Source organism: Panthera onca, chromosome B2 (assembly GCF_046562875.1).
Source record: "Panthera onca isolate mPanOnc1 chromosome B2, mPanOnc1 haplotype 2, whole genome shotgun sequence".
Classification (NCBI taxonomy): domain Eukaryota; kingdom Metazoa; phylum Chordata; class Mammalia; order Carnivora; family Felidae; genus Panthera; species Panthera onca.
This window is the reverse complement of record NC_138343.1, coordinates 148,863,561-148,876,870: the sequence shown is the minus strand read 5'-3', so window position 1 is coordinate 148,876,870 and position 13,310 is coordinate 148,863,561. Positions and strand designations below refer to the sequence as shown.

General features: G+C 50.3%; 1 long non-coding RNA gene across 2 annotated transcripts; it reads right to left on the bottom strand.

The window, feature by feature from the left end:
- Positions 1–10,129: 10,129 nt before the first annotated feature.
- LOC132667850 (uncharacterized) lies at positions 10,130–12,871 on the bottom strand. Of its 2 annotated transcripts, none has more exons than XR_009605402.3 (3): positions 12,018–12,871; positions 11,447–11,577; positions 10,130–10,566 (listed from the first exon to the last, which is right to left on the bottom strand). It is a non-coding gene; the product is annotated as an uncharacterized LOC132667850 (long non-coding RNA). The 2 variants fall into 2 exon arrangements; XR_009605403.3 differs by lacking the exon at positions 12,018–12,871 and adding an exon at positions 11,846–12,009.
- Between the last annotated feature and the right edge of the window lie 439 nt (positions 12,872–13,310).

Genomic DNA, 13,310 nt, shown 5'->3' with positions numbered 1-13,310 from the left:
CTTCAGTTTCTTTGTGTTTGCAGAAAATTTAAATGTGAATGTAGTTCTGTTTACCATCGTTTAATGGTTCCTACTTTTGGGGCTTTGTTTTTCAAAAATCCTAATGTAACCCAAGATTAGAAACTTATTATTCAATGTGTTCTTCCAAAAGTTTTAAGGTTTTGCATTTCATATTTAAATCCTTAACCAATCTGAAATTGATTTTTGTGGATGGAGTGCGGGAGGGATCAAATTTCACTTTTCCAGATACATAAACAATTATCGCGCTGTTATTTATGTTGAAGATGCCCGTCTTTACCCGCTTACCGGCAACGCGGTCTCTAACATAAATCACCGTTCCATACATGAGTTCTCCCCTGAAGTCTCTATTCTGTTCCATTTGCATGTCGGCCTGTAACTACCCCGGTAACACAGGTAAGTCACTATAACTGTATAATAGGGCTTGGTGTGTGACAGGGCGATCTTCCACTTTATTTTTCTTTTTCAGGAATGCTGTGGCTCTTCTTGGCTGGGCCTTTACTCATCCAGGTAAGATGTTAAATTAGCTTATCAAGTTCCTCGAAAACACTTACTGGAATTTGCCTGGGCCTAAGTGTGAACCTTAAAAAATAAATCTGTCATTTTACTAGCAAAAAAAAACAAGTGTATTCAGGAATATAGCAGAGAACCGCAATCCGGGCCAAGGAAGCTCCGGCAAAACCACACGCAGGTCCAGAGAACGAAAGAGTCGCACGTTTCATAGACCAAAGGCGAGGAGGAGGGGCTGTTGTAAACCAAAAGCGGATTGGAGTACACTGGGATTTCAAAGTCTTCTCATTGGCTGAACGACGGCTGCCTCTCATTGGCTGGACAGTTGCTAGGGGGACGAGGAAGATTTTCTTCCTCTGCAGGGGCGAAAAATTAGTAGCGAAGGGGGTATGAACTCGCCAGGTGCTCTCTTCCTATTGGGTCTGCAAATGATGCCAAGTGGTAGGGGCTGAGAGCTCCCCCTACTGGCCTAAGCGAAGTTTTCTTTTACTAATTTTCACTGATGGTGAAGTCGACAGCAGAGGAGAGAGAAAACGATAAAATGAGAAAAACCACCCTAAGTAAGTCTTCCCTTCCACGGGTTCAGGAAAACTAGTGTTGCACAAAGACGCCTAACAGAAAAGAATGAAGGTGAAACCCCATACAGAGGCGTTACAAGAAAAAAAAGAGGATAAAAAATAATCCTGTAAGTAGTACATCATGCCAGAAAGTCATGCTTCCAAACAGAGGAACGCTGTAATATTTTAAAATAACTTTTACTCCGGGGGCGCCTGGGTGGCTCAGGTCATGATATCGCAGTCGGTGAGTTCAAGTCCCGCGTCGGGCTCTGTGCTGACGGCTGGAGCCTGGAGCCCGCTTGGGATTCTGTGTCCTCTCTCTCTGCCCCTCCCCTGCTCACGCTGTCTCTCCCTGTCTCTCAAAAATAAGTAAATGTAGGGGCGCCTGGGTGGCTCAGTCGGTTGAGCGTCCGACTTCGGCTCAGGTCATGATCTCACTCACGGTCTGTGGGTTTGAACCCTGCGTCGGGCTCTGTGCTGACAGCTCGAGCCTAGAGCCTGCTTGGGAATCTGTGTCTCCCTCTCTCTCTGCCCCTCCCCCCCCACCTCAAAAATAAACATTAAAAAATTTTTAAATAATGTTAACGGATAGAAAAGAAATGAATATTTTAAATATTAGACACAAAGTGTGCCCCACTTTTATCTGTATATAAATTTTTTTGTCTTTCTTTAAAGATATTTCTTCATTAGGTGAAAACATTGTAACAAGTGAAGTGTTGTTTCTTTTTTTTTTTTTTTTTAATTTTTTTTTCAACGTTTATTTATTTTTAAGACAGAGAGAGACAGATCATGAACAGGGGAGGGGCAGAGAGAGAGGGAGACACAGAATCTGAAACAGGCTCCAGGCTCTGAGTGGTCAGCACAGAGCCCGACGCGGGGCTCGAACTCACGGGCAGTGAGATCATGACCTGAGCCGAAGTCGGACGCTTAACCGACCGAGCCACCCAGGCGCCCCTGAAGTGTTGTTTCAAGTGTTGTTAGTGTCATAGTTAACATTCGCTTCTTGTGTTTACCATATATTGTAATTTTCATGTGGCAAAGCCCCTGGCTCCCAAATGTCATGACACAGAGACTACCAGTACAGTTAAGTAACGTATTATTCTGATAGACAATCAGCCATTTCATGCAGCTTGAACGATTTTAACTTGGGGGTTGGAAACTTTCTCATCTTTAAGATTTAGGGAGTGAGCCAGTGTATACTGAATCAAGCTCATATATTCAACATTTATTGTGCCGAGTAATAAGTTACATAATAGCTAAATGGTCAAGAGTCCTACAAATGGTAATTGACCACCTTTTGAATACTAAATGGAGGGAAGGAAGACAACCGTCCCCTTAGAATGTTCTCCCATACCGACTGATGAGTAAGGACAATCTTGCCTTGGGATATTTTAATCTTAAGCGGTGAAATTAACTAGAGAGGTCAATCACTAGGTAGAAATATCCTCCTGTGTTTGTATCACATTCTTTTTTGTTAAGTTTCAAGAAATCATCTAATTCAGCTTGGAAGCCATGTCGGTCTTCACGAGAGGTGTGCACACACACGCCCATGCACAATTACATGTCATGACAGCATCTGAATTTTGGTCCATATCTGCCCCTAAAGAAGTCTCTCATTTTGAAGGAGCAGCCTTCCCTAAGCTTCGATGCCTCATTATATTGTTGAATTACCTGAGTAACATCGAATGGATATAAATAATAATCGCAGAGAGCTCGGGGCTCCAGCCCTGTTTGTCGGTCAAGGCAATATCCTAGAGCTGCTCACATGTCTAAGCAAACCAAAACAGGAACAGAAAGGAAGGTGGTCAACACGACAGAGGAAAACCACAGTGAGATGCCACCTCGCACCTGTCAAAAGGGCTGTTACCCAAAGGACCCGAAAGGAGTGTGAGTGTGACGAGTGCCAGTGCGTGGAGAGGAAGCCCTCTGCGCTGTGGGTGGGAATGCAAATTGGTCCGGCCACCAGGGAGAACAGTACAGAGACTCCTGGAACCCCTGCGTGCTGGGAGGAGCCGACTGGGCCGAGAGAGGCCACGGGGAAGCCACAGGGAGGGGCTCTGGTGACAGTGCCAGCTGGGCCTTCCCTCCTCCCAGGGGGCGGGAGGGGGGTGGGGGGCAGGTGGAAAGTGCGTCCTCCAGTTCCAGCCGCCTCAGGGCCCAGTCATGGGAACAGACCGAAAGCGGCTTGAGCCTTCCCGCCGGAGGCCTCAGGTACCAACGGAGCCTCAAACGCCACTCGGGACAGCCGTCCAAATGGGCCTTTCCACCCAGCCCGTGGGCATGATACAATCGTTGGTCCACGCTGCAGAACGTGGGGTGGTTGCCCAGCCAGCAAAGTAGCAAACGCTCAGACCTGGGCCTGAGCCTGGAGGGAAAACAGAACCGAGGGGGCGTGGCTGGCACCGAACGGGCCCTGTGGATGTCAAGGCTGGGCGCAGGTGGTGGTGAGGGGTTAGGCCGGTCGGTAGACTTTGGCCTAGGGAAACCGCGCCCGTTTCTGAGACCACCCTTTTCTTCTCACTTGCATGTACCCAGTCCTTGCCCACACAGGACTTCCATGTGCTCATAGCCACAGATCGGCGAGCCCCACAGGGCAGGCCGCAAGCCGGGGGCACCCCTGGACTAAGACAGGAAGGCCCGAGAGCCCAAGGCCAACACACGGCGACACTGGGCGCCGAACTTTGACCTCTTCCTCCATCCCACCACGCTCCTCCCTCCTGCGTTTGCATACGATCCTGCAACACACACAGATCTGTGTTTAATAGCAGAGAATAATCACGCACGGTTTCCATGTATGGGTCCCTCCAGCCGGAGGAGCGTGAGCCGGTGCTCAGGGTAGCTCTGATTTCTGCACGTTCCTCACCCCCACCCCCAGAGGCAGCTGCCCTTCCTCCTGCGGGACTCCTTGAGCACAAACACCCAGCTTCCCTCTGCTGCGAGATCCAGATCAGCCTCAGTGTCGAGAGCCACGTTCCGTGTCCTTCTTAACGAGCTGCCTCTCGGTTTTTCTCAGGTAAGAACTACTTAGGGGTCAGCCTCCAGCAAATGCCATCTCTGAAAAGATAGGAAGCAATCAGCGGTCTTCGGTCCCAAAGCACGCGTCTCCTCACACACGCTTGTCACTTCCTAGGTTAATGTCACCTGCTCTCCGTTATCCGTACTTCAAAGGACTGGGTCACCGCTGCTGGTGCCGGGAACTTGCGTGAACCTCGGCCCAGGCGGCACAACCATTAAAGTGACCGTGGCTTCCTTCGTGACTGCGGACGGAGGCCACTCACAGCCACTCTGCCACCGTGCTAACTCTGAGCCCTCGTGTTCTACCAGACGCCTCTTAATAAAATTAATAAATGACTTAATGCATAAATAATAAAATTTAATAAAATAACGTTAGGGGCGTCTGGGTGGCTCAGACGGTTGAGCGTCCGACTCTTGATCTCGGCTCGGATCACGATCCCGGGGTCGTGGGATCGTGCCCTGTCGTTGGGCTCCACGCTGAGCATAGAGCCTGCTTGAGATTCTCTCTTCCCCTCTGCCCCCCTCCACTGCTCACACCCTCTCCCCCCACCCATATATAACAGACCAAAAAAACACAAAACAGAATGTTGTCAAGGGCATTCCCCAGGAACCCTCAGTCTATGAAGCAAAGCCTCTGGGCCAGCAGGTCACAGAGAGGATGCTCGAACCCTGGGGGATGCGGACACACCTTGCAGGGGGGTGGCGGAGATTTAAGACCGATTTCCGTGTGCCCGCCTTCCAAGGATTCTTCTTCCTAATACTGAGCCTCCCGAAAAGGACTCTTGAGAATAGGAAGCCTTCTCCTGCTCAGGATAACAAAGATGTCCCCTCTCTGCGGGGCGCGGTCTTGGGGTGTCAAACCCTCTAGGGCCACAGAGTGGACAGCCCCTCACCACCCCAGGCAGCGTTTCGCTGTCCCCCCGCAAAGCACACGGGGGCTGAGCTGCCGGCTGAAATGCATTTTTTTTTTAAATTTTTTTTTTTAACGTTTTTTAATTTTATTTTTGAGACAAAGAGAGACAGAGCATGAACGGGGGAGGGTCAGAGAGAGGGAGACACAGAATCTGAAGCAGGCTCCAGGCTCTGAGCTGTCAGCACAGAGCCCGACGCGGGGCTCGAACTCACGGACCGCGGGATCATGACCTGAGCTGCTGTTGGATGCTCGACCGACCGAGCCACCCGGGCGCCCCAGTAACATTTCTGAAGTATTTTCCAGAACTTCTGTGGTGCAGGAGAGAAAAGTCTCTGAGGACTCAGGACACTGGGCTCACCCAGCAGGGACCTCTCTCCTACACCTGCCCAGCTTCTCACGGCCCCAGGTTCCTCCTCTGAGACGTGGACGCAAGCACCCGCTGGTCCTGCCTGTTGGCGTGTGGGAAGACTGAATAAGATAATTGTAGCAAAATGCTCTCTAATCCAGAAATGGCTGTGTAAATGTAAGTTTTTTTGTTTTGTCCGTCAGCCTCTAGAGGGGCCATCTGTGAACAGAAGGCTTTTGGCTGAATGGATGAAGCAGGGCTGCATTTATTCCTTAGCAAGTGTGTGATAATTGTCTGCCTCAGGGTTACACATTTCTTTTCCTTGGGATGAGAACTTTTAAGATCTACTCTGTCAGCCACTTTCAAATGTGACGTAGCGCATTATTAACTGTGGTCGTCATGCCTCGTGTTTTGAACGGATAGGATTGGACGCGGAGGGCCTCCGGCAGACAGGCGAAGAACGATGGGGAAAGAGCATGGCTTTGGTTTCAGAGCCCACACACCGGGTGGCCCTTCGAGGCCCCAGACCTGCCGCTGGCCTGGCAGGAGGCAGCCTCCGCGGGTCCCCGGCACCCCGAACTCTTGGCTTCCCCTGCTGCGTTCGATGCTGTATTAACACAGGTAAGGGGATTAATTAATGACGAGCGAAATGACTCCCCCATGACACAGACCTTTTAAGACAATGATGAAAGCCGAATTATGATGAACCCCTGTTTACTTTAAGCCAGTTAAGACAAACTATGAGTCACCGTCTCGATCTGGTCCACGTAAACTATTTTGTGGTTGGGCCGGCTTTGCAGACCAAAATCAGCCCCGCGGCAAAAGGTAGATTGCTTTAATGACGAGCTGTATCCCGAAGGACTTAGACTAGAGTCCCCTTTTTAATCTGTGGCCAAATACATACTTGAAAGGGACGAAAGGGAAACACAAAGATATACCAAAAGAAGAAAACAGAGTAACAACATGAGCCCGTCCGTCCTAAATTTGACTCAGAAGTGAACCCATGATGCATTTTCTTTAAAGCTGAAACCAAACAAACGGACAAACGTAAACGTGTGTCCTAGATTTGGGCCTCCGCAAGGCCTGGAGACGGGGCAAAAAGTTCCAGGACTAAGATCTCGGAGTACTGATCTCCGCCCGAGGGCTCGGGAGGCCTTTCAACAAAGAGCAGTAGCAGAAGCAGGGTGCCCATTAACGGATGTGGAATCCACGGCAAAGAGCAACAGGGAGACATTTCTTCATGATACAGGGGAGTTTTATAAAGAAAAAGCCGTAACACCAAATGACTCGAAAGCAAGATACACAGAAGTGCAAGACTGGGGCCAGGCTGTTACCCAGATGGCACGGCGAGTGTCCTATGTGGAATCCAGAGGACGTCAGAGCCCCTTGTCTGTCTCTTCTGATGTTGACGTTGACCGCGGTGAAACCAGTCCCCAAAGGACTGAAGCATTCACAGATTTTAACGTATTTAATGTGTATTAACGCACCGCCACTCTGATTTTTTTGATGCTCAGAGAAGTATGATTCTGCCAATGGGAGCCCTCAGGTGTGCTCCTGAGCTGGGCGGCATTCGACAGCGTCCCCTCTCTCTCCAGTGTCCCCGTGCTCCGGGCTTTCGGTGACCAGTCTTCTCTCCCAGCCTGGAAGCCGGGGTTCTCCAGTCGTGGTGCGGGTTGGTCCCAGCTGGTCACCGCCACCGGGACGGTTCAGTGGAAAGGTAACAAGGTTTTTGTTTGGTTGGCTTTGTGTTCTCTTTTTACAGAAAATATACTTGAGGGGCACCTGGGGGGCTCTGTTGGTTCGGTGTCTGACTCTTGATTTCGGCCCAGGTCATGATCTCACGGTTCATGAAATCGAGCCCCGTGTTGGGCTCTGTGCTGTCAGCTTGGGATTCTCTCTCTCTCCCTTCCTCTCTCTCTGCCCTTCCCCTGCTTGGGCACTCAAGCACAATCTGTCTCTCTCAAAACAAGTAAATAAACTAAAACAAACAAACAAAAACAGAAAAGAAAATATACGTTGAGTTGGTGATAAGATTCACAACTTGGATCCAGCATGCCAGAACGTCTGCTTAACTTTGAGCACATTTCTTAATCTCTGTCTTACTTTCTCTGTCTTTCTCTTGTTCTTAAAACATCCCCAGTGCCGTTCATATCCTTCTCGACTTGTTTTGTGTATCTATTTTCTTAGCTTCTGAGCAACAGCGCCATGCACTTACTACCAAAAGGGGCTCTGGGAACAGCTGGGTGCCTTCCCAGCTCTTTCTGCCTTAGGATGTGTCCCCCTGGGAAGCACAGTCCAATCACTGGGTTCCAAGTGACTTCAGCGGTGTCGGGGTGGCTCAGTCGGTTGACCACCTGACTCTTGACTTCTTTGGCTCAGGTCATGACCTCACAGTTGGTGGGATCGAGCCCCACGTCTGGCTCTGCACTCAGTGTGGAGCCTGCATGGGGTTCTCTCTCTCCTTCTCTCCTCACTCCTCTCCTTCTCACACACGCTCTCTAAATAAATAAATAAACACATACATACATACATACATAAACTTCTAAAAAAATAAAGTGGCTTCAAAGAATTCTTCCGTGTGGGTACACAACTATTCAATACCAACTTACGTTTCTTCCACTTTGCTTTTAATTACTAGAGGCTGCCTTTCTAAGAATTAAGCTGTTGCCTAAAACACTGTTCCGAAGTTAAATCTACAGAACAACTCCTCTCAGAGAATCCTGGCTTCCCTCCTTGCCCCCTTCCGTAGCTCCCTGCGCTGAGAACCATCTATCTGTCCCACTTTCTAGGGCTGGGAACAAACGACAGAACACTTAGTGGGGTGCACAGCCATTCATTAACCTCACTAACTTTGCAGGCCACGGGTCCAGACAGGCCACGACAGGATGACCGGCCCCGTCTTGTGATGACCGCAGGCCTCAGCTGGAAGAGGCCAAGGCCAGGGGGCCCGGGTCACCCACAGGCGGCCGCCGCTGGCTCTCGGCTCCCGTCCAGATGGGCCTCTCCAGGCGTCTCTCTGTCTCTCTGTCCGTGCGAGCGGGTGCTTCCCCACAGCCTGCTGCTGGCGTCCTCACAGCCAGCATCCCGGGCTGTGGCAGCCACGTGGCCTCGGGAGCCACCCGGGATCCCCTCTGCCACCTTCTCTCTGGCAGGGGCCAGCAATCCCCTCCAGGTTCACGGGGAAAGGGGGTCTTCATATCTCGATAGAGCAAGGCAAGATTCTGGAAGAGTCTCTGGGCTGGAAAGAATGCCAAGGCCACTCTGCGATACAAAGTGCCACCACATTTTAATTAGATATTTTTTGTCCTTATAATTTAAACGCTTTAAGAGAGGAGGAGTGGACAGAACTAGAGGGTATTATGCTAATCGAAATTAATAAATCAGAGAAAGATCAATGTCCTGTGACTTCACTCATACGAGGACTTTAAGATACAAAACAGACAGACACAAGGGAAGGGAAGGAAAAATAATGTAAAACCGGGGAGGGGGACAACACATAAGAGACTCTTAAATGTAGAGAACAAACAGAGGGTTACCGGAGGGGTTGTGGGAGGGGGGACGGGCTAAATGGGTAAGGGGCATCGTGGAATCTACTGGAATCATTGTTGCACCGTATGGGAACTAACTTGGATGTAAATTTAAAAAATAAAATGAGATAAAAAATTTTTTAAAATTAACAAAAAGAGAGAGAGGAGGAAAAAGGGAAGAGCTATATAGCAGCATTGAATGTCACAGTGGATCTGGGAAGCCGGAGGAGGGTGCTGTCGAGGAGGGACAGAGGAGGGACAGGACCCCTAAGGAGGAGGAAGAGGGGCAGGGCAGAGAGTACAGGATGGGGGGGGGGGGGTGGGGGTGGGGGGGCTGCGAGGCCAGACCAGTAGGAGCCCGCTTTTCTCCATCTACTCCGGGGGAAGACGTTTGTTTCTCTTTGAACGAGCCGAGATTTTTTTTAATTGACTTGTAAACGCTCCTATATAAGGGATAGCTGTTATTATGGGGCTTGTATTCAAAGACGGCACCAGCTTCTCTGTGCAGGCAGCCTCATGCGTAATGCCTATGGGCCCCTGCCCAGCTCACGGAGGAAATCTTTCTCCAGAGGAGGTGAGGGTGGGTGGAACGACCGAGCACAGTGCAGCATAGCAGACCCCTTCACCCTTACCCCAGGGCCTGAGGGACACATCTCCAGCCTCACGTGACCTTGTCTAATGCCACAGGGTGCCACTCAATGGCTGGCTTTAGAGCTGGTGCTCTTTCCAATAAGCCCGGGCATTAGTTATCTGTATTTCTCTAAGCTACTAAAAACGATCGGTCAAGACCAAAGTGTTTAGACTATCTACTACATTAACAGTTAATGCAATATTCAACTATTATTCATAATGCAGTCTATTTCTCTGAAGGACGACTCAGTTCTGTAGGAATCCCTGAGAAGTCTACAACAGCTTATGTCTTTTACTGTAAGTCATTGTTAGAAACGGCCAAGGAAACCGTTTGTTCTAATATCTATGCAGGAGGGCATGTGAATGTGTGTCTGGCTGTGTGCACGCATGTGCACATGTAGGTGAGTGAACTCATCTTTTTGCTTTTCCGTCTTCAGAGCCTTTTATGAGAGCAGTCAGAAATACCATAAATAATACACCTTTGAGCAAACATTTGGTAAGAATTCCTTGGCCTTGAAGTCTAAACTTTGTCATCAAAGAATAAAGTTAATACAGTTGACGTTTAAACAACGTGACTTGAACTGCTTGGGTCCACTTACATGTGGATTTCCTTATGATTTTTTTTCGATTGCACACATATATGTAACCACACAGTTTAATATAGGATGCTAAGAGCACTTTTCTTCATATTTTATGGAAGGACCAAAAACACGTGGACTTTCTATTAATATCCAACACAGCCAAATCGAATTCCTAAACAGACGCGTTGCGATTTGTTTAGAGTCTAAAGGCTTAATGGCAACGATGAGGGGAGGGAAAAGTTTATTTTACATAAGTGAACGCAAAACAATTCACGAAATAGTAAATAAAATTTAATATGGCCTCAGGCACCCTGAAGGAGGCGGTGCCCCATGTGGAGGGGTGTTTGCTACGCCCAGATAGTCTCCTATTGGGAATTCTGTGACCGTAGGGTCATGGGGTCACGAGTCCCCTTCCTCCCGGACATGGTGCAGCCAACCTGCTTTGCTCGACAGCCAGGTCTTTTAGGATCTGTGAAAACAATTGCAAAATTGAAGCGTGTGCCCTTCTTTCTAGCTTCTGGGTGGGTAGACTTCTTTTACTAAACCAGTCAGTTCTTTCAAAGTTGTATCCACCCAAGCATAGAAATGACATTTTCTTTTCTCTGCGTTATTTTAGGACTACAGTATATACAACATACAAAACATGTATCAATCAACTGTTTTCATTGTCAGTAGGGCATCTGGTCAACAGGCTATTAGTAGTTGAGTTTTGGGGGGAGTCCAAAGTGACACGCAGATTTCTGACTGCACACCATTGATGCCCTTAAGCCCTGAGTTGTTCAAGAGTCAACTGTATATTCTTTTTTTTATGTTTGTTTGTTTGTTTATTTATTTATTTATTTATTTATTTTTAACGTTTATTTATTTTTGAGACAGAGAGAGAGCATGAATGGGGGAAGGTCAGAGAGAGAGAGGGAGACACAGAATCCGAAACAGGCTCCAGGCTCTGAGCGGTCATCACAGAGCCCGACGCGGGGCCTGAACTCACGGACCATGAGATCATGACCTGAGCCGAAGTCGAACGCTTAACTGACTGAGCCACCCAGGCGCCCCTTTATTTATTTATTTTTGAGAGAGAGAGAGAGAGAGAGAGAGAGAGAGAGAATCCCAAGCAGACTCCACGATGCCAGCATAGAACCCATCTCGCGGGGCCTGAACTCACGAACCGTGATCATGACCTGAGCAGAGATCGAGGATGTTTAACTGACTGAGCCACCCAGGCAGCCCCGTTCGTATACTCTTTTATTTCGCAGTTCAGAGTCTCATGCTGTTTGACTTAGTCATTTTCTGTTCCAGAAAGTTTGTTCCCTGTGGTTCCAACTATTAGTCACATCTTCGAGAAACTTTACCCCGAGACACCTTTGTCTGGCCTCCCTGCTCGTCTCCCATCCCTCTTGCGTTGTAGACACTGCCCACAACAAACACATCCACAAAATAGTTGCCAGGGTGGTGGCCACATTGCACGGGGAGGCCACACATCCTGGGAGTAAAAGAAGAGAAAGGTCAGAGGGAAAACATCTGGAAAGTGTCCTAACTATCTCAGCATACAAATAACTTAGAATGCAGAGGATTTTTTTTTAAATAAGATTCCCCGGAGGGTGACAAAGTTATTTAGGGATTGAGAACCCTGAATGAGCACAGCAGAGACGGGGGCCACAGTCGCCCGTCACACCCTTAACACACAAGGTCTACCACCAGCGCCCCCAAAGCCAGGTTCAGGGCCAGGAAACAAGCTGCAGAGCTCCCACCTGGAGCACCTTGCTGTCCGTCCCTCCAGCCGAGGGTCCGGAGAGCTTGCGGTGAGAGAGGACGCAGCCCTGAACTCCCAGCCTGCACCGGGCTCAGTGGGCTCGTGCCAAGCCACTAGTGACATCCCTTTTGATGATCGCGACACATTGTTAGAGAGGATCGCTTTCCTACTTTATGAATGAGGAAACCGAGGCTTAGAGGAGCCAGGTTTACACAGGTAACAGGTGGGAGAGCAGTAACTTATACCAGACAATCGGCCGTCGGAGGACATGCTCCTGGCCTCTGTGCGCCTCCTGCTCCAAAACGAGGCGACTTCGACCCGAAGCCCTCATCCACCCTGCGCCTCCTGGCCTAGGTCAAGGCTGTCTGTCTGGGAGACGCCCGGTAAACATGAGCTTTGAGCCCAATGAGGCCCTCCTCCCGGGCTGGCCGGGACCCTGCAGGCTCCCGGGGTGTCGTTCCTGGAGCACACACACAGACAGTGAGGAACATGTTTGAAAACTCTGCAGCCTGACATTCTGCACGCTCCATTGTTCCACAACTGAGTGTTGGTGTTTATTAGTCACATCTGACAAATTCCCCGGCAGCAGATGCTGCCTGCCCACGCACAGCTGCTCAGTCAAGTGTGAGCGTCCCCTGTGCTTCCCGCACCCTCACTGCCACCCCGCAGGCTGCCCCTCTGTGCAGCGGCATGGGGCCCTCTGACCCCAAACCCACACGACCACACGCCTCACCCCTCACTTGCCCACCTGGTTTGCTTGAGGTCCTATTTCTGCCTCCTCGTTTAGTTGCTGTCCCCAGCTATTTGCCACCGTTCCCCGTTCCCCGTATGTCCCAGACGTTTGCCCTGTGGCTGCAAGCCCCCACCCCCACCCTTAGAAGGATACTTTCTACTCTCCTGAGGCCAGGCTTGGCCATGTGACCTGTTTGGGCCACGAGCGATGGGACATCAGACCCCCAGGGCTCAGAGCCACGGCGGGGCTCCCCCACTGCTGGGCCATTAGAAGCCAGAGCTCAGGTCAGCCTGTGGGGGGGGGGGGGGGTTGGAGGTGGGAGCCACTGGCGCTTGGACACTTTGTCATTACAGTGTGACCTGTCAGGGAAACCAGGAGGAGTGAAAGTGCCCAGAAGCTGTCCCTAGTCTCAGTCGGCGAGGCGTAAGCATTGACCTAAGGATGATGTGTTCACATAAACGGCAGCTGCTGGTCGCTGCCTCCCTGGACCTGCTCCTGCACAAGCTGACCCTCCTCGGACGCCTCCCCACCTGCCCTTTTGATGTCCTGTGGGAGCCGTGGCTCACCCGCAGGCTCCTCCCCAAGCCCTCGTGCGGAGGCCCCCGTGGCTGTCACGTGGCCGCGGGCCAGCTTCCAGAAAGCCCGAGCATCCACGTCCGTCTGCAGGGACGAACCCGCTTCTCCCCCCGCAGCCCCGCACCCCCTGGGCGAGCGTCCCTTCCCCAGTCTC